Raw genomic sequence first — 15,633 nt, forward strand, 5'->3', positions numbered from 1 at the left:
CTTCTACATTTTCTTCCACACTGTACATCAAAAATCTCTTGTGCAACATTTTACTGTCCAAAGTACAGACAGTACGCAAATAGCAATCCTTAAAATAATTGAAAACATCTTATCTTGCCCCTTTAGACACAAAAATATCTGCCAAATTAATGTTTATGCATTAACAGCTTTCTGTCTTTGTCTCAGATAGGAAGAATTTAACTTACAAAACAGTCAGTTTTTAAAATGTATGCAGCTTCACAGCTGCTAGTGCAAATCAGTTATGAAAATACCCGTGCCCTACAGGAAAAAGACAGTGACCTAGCACATGATCATGCAATTAAATTTAGCCACTCAGCCTCAATAAAATTCAAAAAATACATCTATAGTAAGATATGCTCTGGAATTGAAAAAATTAGAAACTAGAACAAAAACTCTTCTCTCCTAAAGAGCATAGGAAACATGCCAGTGTACAAGAAGAAAATTTAACTCTGAAGCAGTATGACCTGTATTAAATTTGTAAATGTAATATTTGACAGTTAACGTAGCAACTCCTCAACCGTTGTAAATTAGTCAAATCTCATTAAGGACAACAGAAATACACTACTTTACATGTGCATAGAATCTCTCCTTGAGGCTTTTTTTCTCTTGTACTCACCTATTCATGGAGTTGTAAATAACACTTTATTACTAACAACAAGGAATCAACTTCAGAAAAAATTTCAGTCATCTACAACTTTGAAAGATCATTTCTGAAACCTATTCTCATACCTCCTATGAGCACTTTCCTACTTAGGCCATTCCTTAGGAAATTCTGGTACAAAATCAACAACATTCTGACTTTTCTTATCGTTCAAATGCTCCCACAAATGAGAAAAAAATGTCCATCAGGAAGATATCCTTCAAGTATATATTTCAATTTCCTGTTTATATTTTTACTTTGAGGGCATATTTCAGTGACTGCAAGACCCAAATTATGGCCAAAGAATTAAAAGTGAACACATCAAGGCAATTATTATGGCATTTTCATTCCTGTTCCCTTCCCTTCTAAATAGGAGAACAGGAGAGATGGAAATGGAGTTCTTTTGTGTTGTGTGTGTGAATTTTTCTATTAACCCTGTTGAGTCTGACAATACCATTAAGAAACTGATCAGTACAAGTTACCTATATGCAAGAAAAGAGGAAAATGAGAGCAGCTAATGGAGAGCTCTTGCAGGAGCTGTGCTGGGAAGAAGTGCAGAAGGTGTTCAAGATCCATTCAGCTTGCAAGTCTACTGAAACTTGGTCTCTTCCTCAGTTGTGTCATGAAAATTTCTTCATTATTTTCATCAACTTTCTTGTAAAGCAAGAAAGTTAGAAAGCAATAAAGAAAGCCTTATATTTACATAAAGTAGTGGTTTTTATTAAGGTGTTAATGTAGGACCAAGTTGTGAAGCTTGAAAAATATTCTGCATTATAAATGCTGCTAAAAGTAAATAAATAAGAAAAATATAGAAAGTATGGATAATATCATTTAGAATTCCAAACATTTTTCAAAAGCAAATATAGAAAAGAATTTATCTAAGAATCAGTTTTTTCTCTGAGACCTTAAAAAAATGAGTCCTTTAACAAATAAATATTCATGAAGTAATTTAACTATCTAAATGTCAGAGAAATTTGAAATCTGACCTTCCTCTAGTTTGGAAACTGATAAGTGAAACAAACAATAAGCTTTCAGAAAGGTAGGTCACAGAGAAAATTGCAGTAGAAAATACCCAAGGTTCCAGTTTTAATTTTCTCTTTGCAAGTCTTTTAGACAAATCAGGAAACTCTATAGTACACAAATAAACACAAATAACGATCTTTGACAGTCTTCTCTGTATGTTCTTTGACAGGTTCCATATATGACAGGTTCCTAAAGGTAGATATAGAGCCAATAAATTTAAAAGGCCAGGCAGTTCTTTTCAATGGAGTCAGGAAAGGGAAGAACTTTGATTCTTGATTTTTCTGATCAAATAAGAAATCCTAAGGGGTTTTTTGTTTCATTGTGGGGTTTTGATTTGCTTTTTTTAAAAACAGGTTTAAATAACAATGTTAAATTGAACATCATTTTTAAAATTTGAATACACGTTAAAAATCCCCCACCCACATCACCCTAATACACACCTCCCATTTGCACATTTTCCACTATTCTTCCTGTGTGATACAGCAAAAGTTCAAAAAATGAAAAGACAAAAATAAAGCAGTATAATTCTTCTGGGGCTTTTAAAGCACACATCTCCAATACCTCTTGCCTGCAGAAGTAGACATGAACAAAATTTCCATTTTCCTGGATCATGTAAGAGTATTTATTTGCCTTTTTCTCAATTTTAGTTACCTTTATCACAGAAGAGGAAATTATCATTGCCTTCTCAGCCAGAAAAACTACTGAAAAATCTTAAAATTAGTTGGCAGACTATACGGAAAGAACATACAATAAATAACAGGATGGTGACCATTTGTAATTCTGTAATTTACAAAACTTAGGAATATGGGTATTATTTTAAATACCACTTTATAACTTGATAAAATAAAGGAAGCTACCACTGTGATGCATATCCTCTGTTCATTTTTATGACGCATCTTAGTGAAAATCATAATGTTCAGAAATTTGATTTTTTGGATATATTCAGCATCCCTGGAGGAAGAAGTGACAATGATGATAATTTGTCCTGTATATGCTGGTAGCAGAAATTTTGGCAGCCTTGAATGTTTTAAAGTTATGAGCTAAAATATTCTGTTCCGGGCATTTGAAAATAAAGTGGAATTTAACATTTTATAGTATATGTTTAACAAGCCACATTTGGATTACTACTAATAGTAGAAAAAAAAAAATCAAATACCAGTGTTGTGGTTTAAACTCGGCTGGAAATTAAATCCCACTCAGCCGCTTCCCTCCTCCTTCCTCCTCTGGCGAGAGCAAGAAAAAAGCAGAGTCTATAGTTAAGAAAAATTTCCTTGATAACAGCAATGAGAGAAGAAACAAGCAGCAACAGAAAGAGTATTAGTGACCAAAGTATACAAAAGAGAGGGTGATTTACACACAAAGAGGAGGTCACCATCCCAGCCCAGCTCCATGTGACCGCCAAGACAAACCAGAATGGGTTTGCCTTTTCTCCCCACCAAAGCCCAGCAGTGACAGGCACGGTCTAGAGCAGCAATCCAGACGTGCCCAGATAGCTCCAGACTCCAAGCCCTTGGCCACTGCAAGAAAATTCAGGCACAAAGGATCCCACAAAATGAAACCAAAGTAAAATGAGAAAAAAATATTTTTCCAGTAGAAAAAGTAAAGTCTGCCTGGGACATCAAGCACTGAAGCTTTTCATTCAATATCGTTTCTTCAGAGTTTAACTGTGACCACTTATTATTTTTGGCATTATTAATGAGTAAGTTCTACATATTCATTAATCTAATTCTCATTTGATCATTTATTTAGTACTGACTGATATTCAGAACTTTTGATTTTTGTTAAGACAGGAAACATTAATTTACAAAAATCAATTCTTAGAATTGTAAATTTATTGTCTTCTTACTATCTGACAGCTAGAAATGAAATTAGAAGTTTCCCTGAGACTTCAGGAGTGTTGGCAACATAAATAGCATTTCCAGAAAACACTTAACTGTCAAGATGGAATTTCAGTTTTCAGACATTTCATTTCATTTCAAACATTCATTGTAATTAATACTTCCACATTTCGAGAACTCAAAAAAAATTATGAAGTATAAGCCATGAAAATCTGCTGCATTTCATGATGCATTATAAATATTTTAATGTCTTACTGAAAATTATTTTGCTTTATAGCTTGTTTTCTTCTTTTTAAATATTTATGAAAATGTTAATATTAATAGTATTATTATTGATAATAATAAGGTTAAAATTCATGGATTACTGTAGAGATTTATTTTCTCACCTCAGGCATTGCCTTTTCATAAAAAAATGTTACCTGTATACCCAGATGCATGTCTTTGTTTTTTGATCTTTAATCTCATAGAAAATATGATATAATCTAAAAAATTGAGTGCTGCACCAGAGAAACTTTAAGGTGATCTTAATCTCCTTCCTTGCAGTTTAAGAAAATAGATTCTACATTATAGTGAAGTATTTATGATTTTAGGTAAGGCATATATTTCAATATACTCAATAACCTTTGTAGGATATCCAGGGATCTCATTAAAGGCCGTGACCTTGACTAAATTTATTTAGCCTGGAGGTTACTTGAAGTACTGTTGTGTTTTTCAGAGGTGTTAGTATGACTGCAGAATACTAAATACTTTTTGAAAAAATACTGTCTACCAAAATAGTTCAAAATGAAAATAGCCTCTGGTTTAACTCCAGATTTCTTTTATTTCACTGGCAAAGGAGACACAATGAGACTACAGAGAATACAGGCACTGTTGCTCGTATTTCGCTGAAACCCACTGTGCTATACATGCAAGGACTGCCATTTGCACGCTCATGAAGCCAGCAATGTATAACAGAAAGACATGATGAAAAGGGAAGCTTTAAGGAGGAATCAGATTTGGAGCAGCTTGGAAAAGTTGAATTGGGAAGGCAGAGGTTTTCTGCTCCAAAAAAATTGATCTAGCAAACCCCATGGGAACCTGCTTTCTGTAGAGTCACCCCATGCAGTGTTTCGTAGAACATGCACTGTAACAACTAGCCTGAATCTCTCCTGCCTTTGCTTTTTCTCTTTATTTTCACTGCTTAACAGATTAAAAATCTGTTTAAAATAATGTATTTTCAAGCTAGTGGTTTTGTAAAGCTCTTTTTTTTTTAACAGATCTAGTGGAGATGAAGACTTAGTATTCGAATGCTAATAGTTAAGAACTAGCTAACTAGTCAATCCATTATTAAAATCTTTGTTTCTATGCAATCACTCAGCTATGATGCTTAGTCACCATGTTTCTGGCTGTGAGAGTAGAGTGACTGAAGCATTTTTAAAGGAAAGTAGTAAAGAAGAGGCAGTGTAAAATTCAGATCTGGATAACAGAACTTTTACCTTCTTATTGCCATGTTGTTGGTTTTCCTATCTTTTTAGCTGTTTCCTTTGAGATGGTCAGTATTAAGGGCTTCTCTGAAAATAGAACGGAAGATGAACAGGAAACAGCTCACCAGCACGTGTCTTCCTTCCTTCCTTCCTGCATGGAAACTTTCTCTAGATCTGAAGGTGGAAAAAGAATGCCAAATCCTTTATTTTCTGAAACATAGATTGGCAATATTCATAAAAACATCTTTGCCTATTGCACAAAGAGTAGCTTAGTGTGGTAATGTGGAGGTATGCTTGGGAGAAAGAAGTGCCATGCACCTGATTGTTTATTCAATTTCACTTTCTATTGGGAACCTCTCAGTGAACTATCACAAAACTTCAGTAAACTAAGAGAGATTCTCTTTTCCTACCTGGAGTCCAAAGTATAAATCATCAACCTTTTAGCACAGATTTATGTTAAAATTATTAATATGAAAAATAGTTGACAATTAGATATCTCTGACAAAAAACACTGGTTTTTTGTCAGTCATGCAGATGATCCCTCCACAGTAAATCCAAAAATACAAGGACAAAACCATGGGAGCTGGAAGGATTCCCTTCAGTGACTGAAAGAAAAATGTCATGGTGAGATAGAGAATCAGCATTACACAGAGAATCAGCATTTTGCTCTCTACTTACCGCTGTTCAAAAATCTTCTGGATTTTACTTTTTAATATAAAATTTCCCACTTATTTTTTAAGACATATTTTTTTTAGTTTTGGTGACTCTGGAAAGCTTTAAATATTCTACCATTTGTTTTCTGTATGCAAAATTTCAAATGCCTAACTTCAGCAGCAGGCAATTTTACAGATTTAACAAACTATTATTACCATTTCACATCCTTGATGAATACTAGTACTTTTAAACTGCAGGGGCAATAACAGAAACATTATACTGAAAAATCATTGGTGCCAATTTTTTTTTAAACTTTTGAGAAAATTTACATATTTATAAGCAGTTTAGTATTTCATTCCTTTATTTACTGACTCCACATATATGGACAGTTATTACCCGCCACGCTGAACAACACTGAAACAGCTGATTGATAACAGAATGACTCTCAGATAGAAAGGCCCATGCATTTTGTTTGCATATTTTCAAGGATACTAGTGAATGAAGAAAGGAAATTTTAACTTTTTTTAATGTTAAGAAGGGAGGGAGGGTAAGAAAAATATCTTTTATTTTATAAGACTTCAACATTACGAGTGTAAAAATTCTTTCAAAGGAGACTGTATTTATTTTCCCTGCCATTTTGTGTTCGAAATATTACTTTGATGAGTTCTGAATGAATATATCTGATAGAAATATTCCACAACTTATCATCTTATGTTTATGCACCCTAATTTCTTAATTTTTCGTAGGAAGAAAATAGTGTGGACGTTCATAATCTATCCAAGGAGAGAATATGATGGACCACATACAGCTCTTGTCTGCTATGATCAAGACAGATCTTCAAGGTAACAGCAAAGCAGCTCCTCCGCCCTTCCTCAAGTACTCAGCCTCTGGCTGAGTGTTAGCATTACTGAACATATCCAGAGCTTATGGTAATGAAGTAAAATATTTTAAATGTAATTAAGGCTGATTTTCCTAGGCCTGGCTCTGTTTCCTCAAGTCAAGTTGCTCCTCACTTTCTTTAGCTCTGTAAAAAGGCGATGTGGTCCAAACAAATCTGGCTGCTGCTGAAGGCAGCTCCTTGCATTGCTGGCAACTCAGACAAGTCTCAGTGCAGGCTTAACTCTACTTTTAATAAAGAGTCTCCATAAAATACTTTAAACCTGTAAAATCATATAACTGAATTAATACTACAATTACCTTTTTATCTTCTATGCATTTTTAATAATAAATGTCTCATAGATGACTACTGCTGCTAATACTTTATTTTCTTGTTTTCAGAACAATTTAAGATAAATCTTCTGTTCTTTGTGCAGCCTGCATTGATTTTGCCTTCCCCTTCCATTCCAAAAGATTTTAACAGGCTAGGAGAATGTGTCAGATCTCTACTGCAACTATTACCAGAATTTGCATATCCTTTTTTGCTGAACTGTAAAGTCAGCATTCCAATTTTGAATGAGCTCTGGTTTCCAGACATGAAAAAGCATTATGGGGCCTGGATACTATCAGCCATCAGATTACCTTTCTTGGAGCTTGTAATAGTACTTGAAACATACCTCTATCCTGAAACTAAAGTCCTGAAAAGCAATGCTTTTCTTAGATGATTCTAAAAATGCAGCCTTATACTGCTTGGCATCAAGGAAGGTAGGAACATTAGTATGTTATGAGATGAAGCAGTACAGAGCACACAGCACAGCTGATGGGAAGAAGGCTTGAAAACATGATACAGCAGAGCTATCACACACTAGTTGGGAAGGGTCACTGAAAATAGTCATATGTGATTGCTTAAAAATTGTGAGAGGCTGTGCTTGTGTAGAGGGTTAACTCACAAAATCTTCCCAGATCATCAGATCTGTAATCAAGAAGCATTTTTCTCATATACTGGGCAAGCAAAATCCTGGACTTGCTGTGATGTTTTTAAAGTTTCTTTCTCCTTGTTACAGCAACTATCTTTCACAAAAGGACTTTAGAAACTCTGTCAGTCTTCATCTACAAACATCCTGGCAGATTTCAAGTGACATTAAAGAACTTACTTTTGTTAGAGGGTGTGCAGATTTTCTGTGGCTTGTCTCACACTTGGGTGTATAATTGTCTTTGTGTTCTTTTCAGATTATACCTATCCTACTCATAAAATTGGTAGGCTGACATGATGAGCCGCTCCAGTCACAGGGTCCTACTACAAATCTATTTTCAGCACTATTTTAGAGTATTATATCAACAACTTGTAGCTCAGATTTTAACTAAAGTTAAAGCTGTAAACGTTTCTCTTACAAAATTTTATCACTAGTCAAATTTTTTAGATTACTGAATAATTTCAGAACATTCCTGTAACTCTTGGTAAATTCTGCTTTTATTCTTAAAAGTTTCCTGACTAGATGCTTGTTTGGAACAAAAAGCATCTGGATTACCATAGAATTATGGAGTAATCCAAGTTGAAAGGACTGAAGTGAGTGACCTAATTGAGCCTCCTGCACAAATCTCAGCTAAGAGAACATGCCAGATCTGCAGGGCTTTATACTCTGCTCCAGGCCCAGAGTGTCCTAATGACTGTGGTGGGTTACCTTGTCTGGCTGCCATATGCACACCCACCCATTCCCTTACCCTTTTTCCTCAATAAGATAGAGGTAGAAAATACAACAGAAAAAGCTCATGGGAAAAGGAAAGGACAAAGAATTTAATTATCAAATATCTTCACAGGTAATGCAAACTGAACTCAGGAAATTTAGTTTATTGCCAGGTAAAATAGATTTCACTAGTAAGAAACAAATTAAAAAGTTAAAATAATCTTTTTTTCTACTCACCCTCTTTTTTCTAGGCTCAAATGTACTTCTTCATTCCCCCACTGAGCAGAGAGGTTGGAGCAGATGACACCACTGTGGTCACTTCCCACCTTACTCACTCTGTGTCCATGTGTGTCTACATCTCTGGGATACATCCTCAGCTTCACTTCTGGTTGAACCTGTCCACAGGAAAGTGACAGACACACCCCTGAACCTGGGATGAAACCCTTGGTCCCCAGGCTGTGCCCCAGCACCTTGGCTGGAGGGAGGCACAGAACTGCTGTAAGAGGGTGCTTTTAACATGCTTATTTCACATCACAAGTTAAATTACTAGCTAAATCTGAGTCTGTAAAGGAAATCTTATGACTATTATTTCTTTGTGAAATTAATAAGCATAACATGGTTTCAACAACACGAAGAGAAGGAGAAAGAATAGCAACAAAGCATCACGCCTGTAGGTTAACACCTATACAGATTTTAAATCTCTTATCCACTTTTCAGCTCAATCCATTTAACTGTCCTTAACAGCAATTGTGTCCTCGCTTATTAAGGAGTTTTGAATAATTAGGTTCAGCTGAATGTAATTAGCATCCAGCTGGCAGTGCTTATCTAAGTTCCATTGAATGGTGATGAATTCTATGAAAAAAAGTAAATAAAGCAACAAAACCACCTTTTATTGTCAGGGTTTTATTCCCATTTCCTCTTGACTTGCCCACTTGGTACTATAAGAGGCCTTTTAATATTGCTTAGGACTAGTTGAATACATTGTGTTTTACTAGTAACCTGCTGCTTGCTTTTGAAACAGAAGCTTGGTAAATGTCTGTATACTTGTTTCTCTCAATGATGGAAAATTCAGGAATAGCCCTAAGATGTTTTTTGTTACTGGTTTCTCTACAAGTAAAGGTTTTAAGGTGAAATGTAGCAAGTTTTTGTTGGATGAGAGTAAAGTATCAGTAGATGCAGATCTGTCAGACAAATCTAGAATTAAAGAAATTATTTGTTACAGAGTGTTCTCTGTGGAATCCTGGCCCACCTTTCATTGGTTCATGAAGTTCTTGGGAGTGTGATTTAGGTTCATATACTTTAGGAATTTTAATGGAATAGTAACTAATTCTTTCACTAAATGAAAAAATGTATTAGTTCTTGATCTACCTGAAGGCACATTGCTGTCTTTTTTATCTTTTCCTTTTTTCTCTGCTATATTTATCACATTCTGCCCACCAAGTTATTGGTATATCTGTTCTCTTATTGACTTTCAGAAGTTCTGCTTTCTTTTGCATTTTCTGCTTTCTATTTCTGATTAAATATTTCAGGTTTAATTCTTATGTCCAGAGAAGAAATTGTCAAGTGTTGTTATTTTAATTCTGTAAATTTCCCTCTACAAACCTTTTTTTATCTCACTTCCAAGTGTCTTGAATGTACTTTTAGAACACTAAAACAAATGATGTTCTATGGATTTTTATAATTCTCTTTGTGGTACTTTGATTCTTTCAGGTCTCTTGGCCTTTCTTTCTGTTTAGTTTGTCCCTCATGTCTCAATAGATGTTTGGAAATGTTCGTGATAGAGACTATTTGGTAGATGAGCTCTAAAGCTTTTGCAAAAAAATTGCTTCATTTCCACCATTCACTGAATTGTCTTTCCATTGTAAAGTACTGTGGGAGGAGCTGAGAAATACTTTTCATGACAGCAATTTTAAGTACATAGAGTAGATTTTTTTCCTGTATAATCAACAGAAAGAAGACAAAACAAACTCAACCAAAAGATAGAGCTTACATTTAAAAATTAACAAATCTTTACTCTTCAACCATTTTTCAATGCTAGGTACATCTATACTTTCCAGAAGTACAAAGTTAGGGAAAAAAAAAAAAAAAGAAAATCATATGAAGGAAAATGTGGAAACCATTTTTAGGAAGAATTTTGTCAGTTTAAGACTTACATGTTCCTGGTATTGTGCTCAGGAAGCATACAGTAGTGTCCTCTGTCCTGCGCTATCCTAGCTTTCATTCGTCTTTTCTAGTCTCTTAAAATAGCATATTTATATCTTCTATATATATTTTATAGTATTTAGTATTTTGCATCTGAATGAATGGATCAGTTCTGGAGTTGTATGCACTTGTCTGAAAGCAGAAAAATGACACCCAATGTATTTCACCCTTTTCCAATCGGACAGTGTTCTGCTCACTTTTGCTTTTCCAGAAATGAATTCTCCAGTGTGTATCCATCTCCTATAAGAGTCTCCTTTTCAAAAAATGTACTGAATTGTTAAAATGTTTGTATTTTTGATGATATACAACTACTGTGAGAGATGTTCAATATTTTTAAAAGGAAAGAAATTACCTCCTACATTATTTAGAATGAACCTTAATATAAACTAGAATCCTTAACGTCTAACTGGATGTTTTTATTCAGGTGTTAGCCTGAAGAGGGAATAGATAGGATGTTTTACACCAGAAACATCAGTACTGTGTTAGGTACTCTTTTGGCTAGGGAAATAAAAATTCTAGATAGAGATTTTCTAGATTTCATATGAATCTATTGTAACATTGTCTGAATTGTGAATCGATCTTTTAACTTTTACAGATATATGAACCAAGAAGGACCTTCTCTGACATTTTATACCTTCCACTTTAGAATTTAAAAAATCCATAATGCTTAACCTATTCTAAATTTACAGATTATAGGTTCTAAGGAGTTTAAAGTGCTTATGTACCCTTTGGGATCATGCTTGACAGAGAAATTGTTGAGAGAATATTTGCTCTCTAATTCTTTATGTCCACATTGCTCTTTATGAAAGAAGCAAAAGTCAAGACATTTATGATTTTCAGCCATTTAATTGCAAGATGTATCAGATGCATCTTAAATATGGCAAACAAAACAAGGACTTGGTAACATTGGAAAAAACATTCAAATGTTCTTGACATTTTGACATTTGACATCATCTCACTCCTTTCATGCTGCAACAAAAAAAAATTTGTCACTCTGTGATAAATCTATGTGTAAGAAAAAGAATGCAAACACTCAGATGCAACCAAAGCCCAATATGTTTAGAAATAATTTCTCCATCCTTTCTCTTAGGGTGAAAAAAGCACTGAGCTATCTAACAGTGCATTCAATAAGCAGGTGTCATTTTCAAATTGGATCTTTCTTTCCTGCAATTTGGTCTAAATTTTACTTTTTTTTGTGACCTTACTAACAGAGAGTTTTGGCAGGTAGTCTTGCACAGAGAAGCATCTAGGCTCTCAAACAGTTTGTATTTGGAATCAAGGAACTTCTTCCGCTAACACTAAGAATACATTGCGTTTCTAAGGCAGCTATCCAGCATACCATACCAAATATCACTCTCCTCATGTATCAGTTAGATATCCTTTTAAGCATCCCCAGCAAGGTATTTTCTTACTAACCAGTACTGCCATTTTTAGCCTGGTATTCTCTTGATTTCCTGCTTCCCTGAATCCATCCCCTGATTTGTTTTGTGAATTCTCTTGGGAAAGAATAATTTTGATATGTCTTTGCAATGTATGTATTTGATGGATCCCAAGCCCATGCTCACAATTCTTCAATATTACAGCAAGAAAAAATAATTAAAAGTATTCCTCAATATCCACATCATAGTTACTTGGTTATAAACCAAATATGGACTACACAGATTACAAAACTGGAGCAAATATAAAGTTCTTTGCTACCAGACACTATTAAAAATCAAAGCAACTGCTGTCTCCAGCTGGCACAAATTTTTACTTATACTTCAGCAATATCTAATTGCAAATGAACTTGTGTATTTTTTATTGTCAAAATCTTGTTTATGGGCAAAAAGAAAGCATAGCATATGGACAGGCAGAAGTATCTAAATAGGCATGTAAAGCAAAGATTATGTATAAAAAGCTCTTTAGATAGAGGTGTAAAATCAAGAAATTAATGTTAGTATAATTGAAATCTTAACAGTATAATTATTATTAGTCCAGATCTAAATTTTTCAGAAAAAACCAAAAAAACAAAACTAAAAAACTGGATGTTAATTTATTATACACATCTTCATTTCTACTCCTTTGCAAAAATCTAGAGTTTGTGCTATCTTATTACATAAACAACATATAAGTCATTTTTTGTGGTTGAATTCCATTTTTTTGACTGATTTCCCCCTTTTTTGATTAATAATTCCCTCTATTGTAGAGTTAACAAGATTTTCTTCTCCTTTTAAAGATTTTGCTAGAGTATTCAGCCTATATTTTCTTTCTCTAAAGTGATTTAATGTGTACAGTTTATATACATTCCTTTACTGCAAGTGAACAGTGGAAAACTGCTCTTAACTTTAAGGAGATTTTTAAAGATTAAACCTCAGAGTGTCAGTTCTTCTCTGAAATGTCTGATGCAGTAGGACCATGTGATTGGCGCATTCTGCCATCTGATATAAAAATGGATTGCTGATATAAAAATGGATTCCTTCGTTGTGTGCTGCTGCCAAATATTTATGTGCCAGCATGGTAACAGTGCATTCCTCAGTCACATCTGAGTTCAGGATTTCTAGCTGAAGGAGAGTTCTGAGACATGAAATTAAGCCAAAGAATAGAGACTTTTCCAACCTCCTCTTCTAAGAATGTATCTCAATACAGTCTTTTTACAGGAAAAATTTGAAAACCTAAAAAAACAAGGCAAAAGACAGAAATGCAAAATTTTTATTTGTACTGTATTAAATCTGCATTGAAGCCTAGCACCATTTAAATGAGTTGAATATGTTCTCCCACACTCACTGATGTATGTTTTCAGTCCTTAATCACTGCCTTGTAGACACTAAATCTATTGTTCTCTTATTCCTACAAAGCAGGGTTTTTCTCCTGAAAGAGTTAACAATTGAGCATAAGCCATTGATCTACTGCAAAACCTGTCTTTGTGTAGTGGTGGTGATTTTCTACCCAGTCTGAATAAAAATGTGCTAAGAGTGGGATTATTCAAGCTTCTATTTTTCCTCCAAACCTTCAACAATTTACACTGCATGGTCTTCTCTATACCTGTAAAGGATACATTCTTATTTACTTTCTCATTAGTAAGAATGATGATAAATTTTTCCTTGTGCTTGTTTTGTTTTGGTTTGGTTTTTTTCTCAGCTTACACTGAGGTTGACAGTATGGACTTTGCTAAAATGCTCTATTTGTCTGTGCTTTGTTGTGCTAGTCTTCAGAGGAATCTTGGAGAGTCAGTTATATGCAGTCTTCTGGCAAAGAAAATAGAATGCATAATTGTGCTCAGTGGATAAGAATTCAAGTGCATTATTTGATTTCTTCTTGAATCACTAATTTTCCCAAGGAACTAGCTTGTTGTCAATGAGGTTCTGTTTCTCTTTTTCTTATCATTTGTCTTCATTCATTACAGCCATTGTAATTAATGTGTTTTAGTTTGCATATTTAGAATATTTTATCTATTATGCATGGATTGTAATAATCCAAAGCTAATTAGACTTTAAGGTGTGAAGATGTCAAATGCCTATTGTCTGCAGGATGTGTATGGAGACAGTGTCATTTCTCTAGGAAGGAAAAAAAAAAAGAGATCATAGGAGAAGGAAGAAAGGAAGTAATTTTTGAGAGATATTTGCTTATTGTTTTTTTCTTGCTTATCTGAATGTTCTGATTGCCAGATGGATTCATAAATAGACTGAGGCTTTCATGGCACTTGCTTCATGTAATCATTAGCGAGCCTAGACAGTTTACAATAAAGTTAAATGGATCTATAATATTAAACAGCCATTGAAGAATTAGTGTACATTTAATAATTGTTATCTTCTTTTTTATGTGCTTAGAAAATTTCAGTGGCAGTTACTGATGAAATGAAAAAATAAAATCAATTAGAAAAAAAATCAAAAATTCATCAGGGAAGAAAATAAAACTGAATAAACAATCAAAAATAACAGGTTTTTTATTTAAAAAGACAAAATTATTGCAATTATCCTGTGGAGAAATATCTTTTGATAATAATCCTGCTAAGTGTGTAGAAAATGTATGTTAAGTACATTTTATTATTCTTTTCAAAATATGATTGAATTAAATTATCAGTTAATAGTATTCATTGAAGTCAGCTGATATCTCGAATTGGGTTCTAGATACTGTCAAAGCAGAGAAGGTTGCAGAATCAATTACAGCTACACCATACAACCGAATCTTTGACCAAACGCCGTCTGTTACCTCTGACATCATGAGGTCCAATCTACGACCAAGCACCACCATGTCAACTAGACCATAGCCCTAAGTGCCACATCCAGGGATGGTGAGCTCTCTCTATTCCAGACAGGAAAATATATTGCTGTGAAAAAATACTGTACATGTTAACTGGATCTGGGTTGCACACAGCAGAAAGACCTTACATTTTTTGTTACATCATGATCATGTTAAACCCTTTCAGGGTGGTGACTCCACCCCCTCCCTTGGCAGCTCATTCTGATATCTCATCACCCTTTCCATTAAGAAATTCTTTCTAATGTCCAACTTAAACCTCCCCTGAAGCAAGTTGGAGTTATTTCCTCTTGTCCTATCACTTGTAATCTGTGAGAAAAAGCCAGCCTGGTTGCAACCTCCTTTCAGGCCCCTGTAGAGAGTGATAGGGTCACCTCCAAATCTCCTCCAGGCTAAACAACCCCAGCTCTCTCAGCCACTCCTTGCAGGATTGTGCTCCCAACCCTTCACCAGGTTTTTTGCCTCTTTCTGGACCCATTCCAGCATCTCAATATCCTCTCTGAACTGAGGGCCCAGAACTGGGCACAGCACTCAAAGTGTGACCTCACCAGTGCCGACTACAGGAGGACAATCAGGGCCATATTCTACTTTTTAATAGCAATTTCTCCCCAGCAGGAAAAGGTATTTAAGACTTGTTAGCTTCATATGTTTAATCTTGAATCTTAATTTCTCCCCCACTAGGTAAATTCTACTGATCACTATTTGAAACAGGAAACTTCTGGTTAGTACATATTTGTATTTCAATACAAGTTTTACCTTCATATTCTTCTTGTAATATTATCATGATATAGCAAAGGAACATAAAGTCTTTTAGTTGTGTGTGACCCAGGTCCAGATAACCTGCCCAGTATTTTTTCACAACAATTTTTTTCCTGTCTAAAACACAGTCTTCTATTCAGGTTTTGTTTCACGGTATGCAGAAGGTTTTTATTCTACATGTAGCTTTCCTGCAAAAAGAAAAGGGAGAAGTGAGGCATTTTACATCTGAATTGTCT

The 15,633-nt window shown here is 34.5% G+C and overlaps 1 long non-coding RNA gene across 1 annotated transcript; it reads right to left on the minus strand.

Moving 5' to 3' along the window:
- Nucleotides 1-2,159: 2,159 nt before the first annotated feature.
- LOC132073979 (uncharacterized) lies at nt 2,160-8,818 on the minus strand. Its single transcript, XR_009418554.1, has 3 exons — nt 8,438-8,818; nt 4,998-5,159; nt 2,160-2,907 (listed from the first exon to the last, which is right to left on the minus strand). It is a non-coding gene; the product is annotated as an uncharacterized LOC132073979 (long non-coding RNA).
- Between the last annotated feature and the right edge of the window lie 6,815 nt (nt 8,819-15,633).

Source organism: Ammospiza nelsoni, chromosome 5 (assembly GCF_027579445.1).
Source record: "Ammospiza nelsoni isolate bAmmNel1 chromosome 5, bAmmNel1.pri, whole genome shotgun sequence".
Classification (NCBI taxonomy): domain Eukaryota; kingdom Metazoa; phylum Chordata; class Aves; order Passeriformes; family Passerellidae; genus Ammospiza; species Ammospiza nelsoni.